This window comes from Crocuta crocuta, unplaced genomic scaffold (assembly GCF_008692635.1).
Source record: "Crocuta crocuta isolate KB4526 unplaced genomic scaffold, BGI_CrCroc_1.0 scaffold93, whole genome shotgun sequence".
Classification (NCBI taxonomy): Eukaryota; Metazoa; Chordata; class Mammalia; order Carnivora; family Hyaenidae; genus Crocuta; species Crocuta crocuta.
In genome coordinates, this window is record NW_027529641.1 from 382,854 (window position 1) to 389,264 (window position 6,411).

The following is a 6,411-nucleotide window of genomic DNA, read 5'->3' on the forward strand; positions in this document are numbered from 1 at the left end:
GTGCGGTGGGGAGTGAGGGAATGGGAAGAGTGAGGTTAGGCAGATGAACAGTAACAGGACACCAACTACAGCTATGCCAAGCTCTATCTTGTACAACTCCAGGGGACACTCTAGACTGCAGTATGAATGGCACTCCCCATGGTATAAAACATGCCATTTCTGCCTTACCTATATCAATCTGATTCATTCTTATGCCCCTGCTAAAAAAGAAAATAGAAGCTTTAAAGGAAATGATTCATCACACATGTTCCCTTTTTATGATAAGCCAACAAGGATTAAGGCACAGGGGTCCAGTATTCCTGGAAGAGCCAGTGGTGTGTTGGAGCACACTTAACACCAGTCTGCGAGAGCCAATTCTTAGTATTTTGACCCACCTATGTGTTCAGTGATTTCACACCGCTAGCTTGAAATCAACCACGGTGGGTTATTTACAACCTTGCCAGTGCAGTAAGTCAGGGTCCTGTTATCCCCTTTGAGAACCAGCTGTTACTAGGCACTGGCCATCTCCTGCCCTAAATTCTCAATGTCTATCAGGACTAGGATTACTTAAAAATGTCTCTGTTTTCGTATTTTCTCCCTTAAAAGAAATCGTTGCTTGGTGTGCCCCATAAAAGTGCCCTTCGTCATAGCCCAGCCTCACCTGAGACCCAGCCTTGTGGCATCTTTAATCCTTAGTTGATGAATGGCTAAGGCAGCCACTTAAATTTTCTGTCTACATTAAATGCATCACCACCAAGTGACATTTGACAGGAAGACTTTATTCTAGAAAAGTTTTCAAGGGAGTGGTTGCATAATCCTTTAAGATTTTATAATTGGCTGAACTTTGCAAATCCGAAAAAGTTTGTTCATAAGGATTTCCACTGGGCTTTTCTAAAATTCACCAGTTCTCTAAAGATGAAATGTGGTACTTGTATTTCAGAATAGCTAAAGAGTCATTGATTCTGGGGGCGCCTGGGTGGCTCAGTCGGTTAAGAGTCCGACTTTGGCTCAGGTCATAATCTTGTGGTTTGTGGGTTCGAGCCCTGCATCGGGCTCTGTGCTGACAGCTCAGAGCCTGGAATCTGCTTCAGATTCTGTGTCTCCCTCTATCTCTGCCCCTCCCCTACTCACACTGCCTCTCTCTCTCTTTCTCTCTCTCTCTCAGAAATAAAACATTACAAAATTAAAAAAAAAAAAAGAGTCATTGATTCTGGAAGTATTTGGTCTGCATTAACTCTAAGAAAATACTTATTCTTTGGAGGCACCTGAATGGTTCAGTTGGTTAAGCGCCCGACTCTTGATTTTGGCTCAGGTCATGATCTCCCAGTTTGTGAGTTAGAGCCCCACATAGGGCTCTGTGCTGCCAGCATGGAGCTGGCTTGGGATTCTCTCTCTCTCCCTCTTTCTGCGCCTCTCCTGCTCTCTCTCTCTCCCCCTCTCCCTCTCTCTCTCAAGATAAATAAACAAGTTTTAAAAAATAGAAAGAACCTTGATTTTTAAAAAATTCTTCAACTGAGATCACCTTCTTTTTTAAATTTTTATTTTTTAACATTTTTTAATAGTTGATTGTCAAGTTGGTTTCCATATAACACCCAGTGCTCATCCCCACAAGTGCCCTCCTCCACCTTCTAGTTAGTATGTAAGTTTCCCCAGAGGCATCCATAAGAGACTCTGATCCCTGATACGAGACTAAGATGTTATGTTTGTCTTACTTCAGGGTCAATGTGTAAGCCATAATTCCATTGAAAATAAGCATTTACAAGTATTAATGAGTTAACTTACACTACTTGCCTTTTAGATGCTTTAAAAAAGAAGGAAACAGGTTAAAACTTTTCTTACCACCCAGGACAGGGAAAATAAGGAGGGCTTTCCAATGACCTGTGCCAATTTCATTCAACAGTTGGTTATAAATGTGTATAGTTCACAGAATGAAGAGAGAAGTTTCCAGAGCAATATATTTTGTCCAACTTTATTCCTCTGCTTACATATATTTTTAAGCTGAGTTATAAAATGCTATTTAAAATGGTTCATATGGAGGTGCCTGGGTGGCTCAGTCTGTTAAACGCCCAACTCTTAATTTCAGCTCAGGTCATGATCTCACAGTTCTTGGGTTCAAGCCCTGTGTCAGGCTCTGCACTGACCACTTGGAGCCTATTTGAGATTCTCTCTCTTTCTGTCTCTCAAAAAATAAAGAATCTTTAAAAAATGGTCAATATGATTCAGACAATATAGTCAGCTGTATGTTTCTCCATGCCAAAACAACCATTTCACTTGTGTGTGTTACTTACTAGGCACCGTTCTACAATTTCACCTACATTCCTTTGCTTCATTTCTACAGGAATATTGGGGAGGGGGGAACAGAGTCCACACTTAGTGGGTGACTGTCTTTGGTACTTGTGCTATTTCCATAATATATATTTATGTCATTTATATAAGTCATATCATGACCCCATGCCACTGGACAATTATAAATGGCACTAGATCAATATAATCCCTAAGTAGAAGAGGAACGGAAACATATTCTTGATACCAAAAGCAAAACAAATTGTGATCTTCAGGGAGGATTGAATGTTTTGCTGGAGGAACTAGAAACATCCAGTTCGTTTTTAGTTTGTAAGAGCTAAGCCATCTACTGGCTGCCTTTTCTAGCAACTGTCTTCAAGAATGACCAAGAAAAGAACCGTTGAGCCCACAACATTGATCCAACTCCATAGAAACTCCCTGGGGAGGAGGCGTATTAGCCTATGTGGACTTGCTAAAGAAAATAAGAAACTCATTCTTCATGAAGCAGTAATCGTTGGGGCTCTTAAGGTATCTGGAGATATAACAAACACTGCAATCAATGAAAATGTGTTTGGATTTAACTGTCAAACTCACTGAAGATGAAAAAAATTGTATGCCTTCAGCAATAACAATATCTGAATCATAGAGTGCACATCTGTCAGATGTTCTTTCCCAAATGACCCAACTAATCCAAGTGCATCTCTGCTTACAAGTACAAAGCCAAGCCAAGTAAAAAGCCTATTAGGAAAAGAGAATAATTTTGCTGTCAAAAATTCATACGCTGCAGATCTCTTGGATTCAAGGCACAAAGTAATAAAAGTGAGATTCTGCTTCTACTGCCTTTGAAGGGATTGTGAAACACGCAAGGATTTGATGTTGTGAAAGTTATTTTCAAAGGTGAGCAAGGGTTAGACACTCGAGGTCTCCCCAGGATGCAGCTGCCCCGCAGTGGCAAGGAGTTAGCATAATACAGTCTCAGATGCCTTTTCTGGTTTACTTCAGACACCTCCCGCTTCTGTTTCATGGGCAATTTTTATCTGTGTGTGTAAAAAGTACAAAATTAAGACATAGCAAACTTAGGGAAGAGTAGAGAGTTATAAAATGTTAGAGCAAGGAGTGCCTGGGTGGCTCAGTCGCTTAAGCATCTCACTTTGGCTCAGGTCATGCTCTTGCAGTTTGTGAGTTCAAGCCCAGCCTTGGGCTCTGTGCAGACAGCTCAGAGCCTGAAGCCTGCTTCAGGGATTCTGTGTCTCCCTCTCTCTCTCTGCCTCTCCCCTGCTCATGCTCTGTCTTGCGCTCAAAAATAAATAAACATTTAAAATAAAAATAAAATAAAATAAATAAAATAAAATAAAATGTTAGAGCAAGAGAGACTTTTGTGGCCAATCCAATTTTAGCCCTTCCATCCAAACATAAGGGGACTCGCCATGAGGGTCAGTGATGATGCCACAGAACTCAGGGGTCGAAATAGAACTTAGATTCTAGGTTCTCTCCTTGGCAGAAACAAGCCCCTGCGCCTTGCCTCCAGCAAATAAAATACTGTCCATCCGGAATTAATAAAGATCCTAAAAGTGCAGCAAAAAAAGAAACTTTGACAGCAACAGCCAAAGAAGTACAATAATTAGGCAAATTGGCAAAAGTTGAGTTTATTTATTTTTTCCTCTTTGTAATTTCCATCTGTTACTCATAAGGTGTGTTGTACCCCGTTACTTGACACTGAAAAGAAAAGCTCAAAATTCAGAGTAATTTACTGAGTGCAGCTACACTGGCCAGAGCGTGTTCTACAATTCAGTTTGATATTCAGAATAGGACTAAAGCTTTAGTTGTAACAAACATGGAATCTAAGGAAAAGCAACTTCAACTGGAAAACCTGTGCTATCATAAACACCTTTACATGTAATCACTCGTCTAAATGTAATACACCAAATACGGTAAGAGAAGCAAATTTCACAACTCTTCTGTTCCTAACTAGCGAACAACACTTTTAAAGACATTTTCATTAGTCTTCACACTTCCCAAGATTGAAAATACAGATTGACTGCACCCCAGTGATTTGAACGTTTCTGCATGTTCTGGACCCTTAATGGAAAGTACCGAGGTGTATCTTTACAGTGGAAAACATAGCATCACGGGTCGGGCACACCTTTACAGCTAATTTGTCTTGCTACACGTTGAAACTGAAAAGTTCTATAGAAACTGGCCACAAAGGGGACTCCTGGCAAAAAAGAAAAAAAAAAGTGCAGGGGCGCCTGGGTGGCTCAGTTGCTTAAGCATCTCACTTTGGCTCAGGTCATGATCTTGCAGTTTGTGAGTTCGAGCCCCGCGTTGGGCTCTGTGCCTCTCCTCTGCTCTCTCTCTCTTTCTCTCTCTAATATGAAATAAAACATAAAAAAAGAAAACAAGTGAAGATATATGTGTTACAGATATAGTGGAGCCAAGTAGTCATGTAACGAAAAGAGAATGCCTCTATTCTAAGAGCTCAGAAGCAAGAATTATAACCACCAGTGTGTTTTTCCCTCCTACGGTTTTTACCTAATGTCCGTTGAAGTTTGTGCTGAATGAGATGCCCAGAATTATGTTCTGTTCTCAATCTAAAATGAATAATGTATCTGTTTATTTTTCAACAAGCTTCCTCATAAAGGTCCAGTACGGAGGAACGGAATCGCTGAGGACAAATTCTAACAATTCTGCATTCTTACCTTCTGTTGCATCAACTCCGGTCACTGAAACCCTTGAAGGATGCGTGTTTTTCCGTAAGGTGAGAATCAGAAGCTGGCAGGCTAGAGAAAAACCCTGAACTCCACATGCCTCAAAGATCTTGTGTTCCTTCCATATATATTGGATTTTATTGCTGTCGCATTAACTCATAGGTGTAAAGTTTGTAGCGACAGGCTAGGCATGAATCATTTGGCTTATATAACAAAGGTCAGTGTCCACAGGAGGGGGTAAGTGTGGGGTCGTGCGCCCCCCACCCCAGCACCCCACCCCAGAATGCCCACGCCTGTGTTCCCATTCTAACGCCCGTTGCTGGTTACTGGGTGGTGATCGAATATTATCAAATGTTAGAGCGCCCCCTAAAGGCTTTGAGGATTGGCCGTGGATCCCACCTGGGCTCTGCACCTCTGGCACCATTGTCGCCCAGGACATATGGGGAAGCAGAGGGCAAACTGTCCCGGATTGCTTTTGAAAAATATATATCAACTTTGCCAACAGGGGGAGGGCCTCGAACAACGTCGGCCTCCCCAAAACCTTGTTAGGAAGGCGTCCTGACACTCTAAGGCAAAACAACACACAGACCAAGCGTTGCTTACATTTGGATGGCACTTTGGAGTTTACAGAGCACTTTTCCACTAATTAGGTGATTTGATGTTCCCTGTGAGCACCCGCACTGGGTTGTCCCTCCGAGGCCCCCCTCAGACACAGCCTTAGCTGGTTCCTTTCAGTCTAGCTTGACCCTCTCTGATCCGATTCTCAGCAACCTGCCCAATCGTGATGATTGTTTTGGAGCCTCTTGGGTTTTTACCCTCAGTCCCTGTCTCAGGTGGGGCCCTCCAAGGACAGACATGGAGACAGTGAGGTGTGAGAAAAGTTTATTAGGGAACAACGACAGTGAAGAGAAAAGGGGCAGAAGTGCTCATAGCCTGACAGCACTGAAGATGAGCATCTCCTAGCAAAGAATGCCCACGGGGAATGTTCTGTGTGGGGAGGAAACAGCCAGCGCCTCACACTGTGGCTTGCTGACTCATTGGCTGAGGGCCACCCAAGAGGGGTCTGCCCCTCCATCACTACCCGGGTCACTGGCTGGGGCCATCCTGAGGACAGCAAGCTGTCTGCTGTCAGGCAGTCACACTCCTTGCAGCCAGACAGCTTGCGCCAGATCTGGGCAACACATTTGCATATCTGCTTCAGCCCTCAGGCTCTTGATAAGTCCTCTTCCTTCTAGAAAGTCACTTTTCACTGGGATTTGACAGATTCGTGCAGGTAAACACAGATACAGAGCTAGGCAGGTCAGGCTTTAGGCACCTGCCTTTTTTCAATAGAAACTTAAAGATCAATAAGACGTGACAGGATCCCAGCCATACAGCTAGCAGAAGACGGCGACAGGATAAAACAGGATGAAACACACTTCCCTTCATAAAACAATATCTG

The 6,411-nt window shown here is 42.9% G+C and overlaps 1 long non-coding RNA gene across 1 annotated transcript in view; it reads right to left on the minus strand.

The window, feature by feature from the left end:
- Positions 1 to 5,218, minus strand: part of LOC144230149 (uncharacterized) — a 20,786-nt gene extending 15,568 nt beyond the window's left edge. Inside the window, exon 1 of the long non-coding RNA XR_013334709.1 lies at positions 4,962 to 5,218. This is a non-coding gene — a long non-coding RNA (uncharacterized LOC144230149). The remainder of the gene's footprint in view (positions 1 to 4,961) is intronic.
- Positions 5,219 to 6,411: the final 1,193 nt, after the last annotated feature.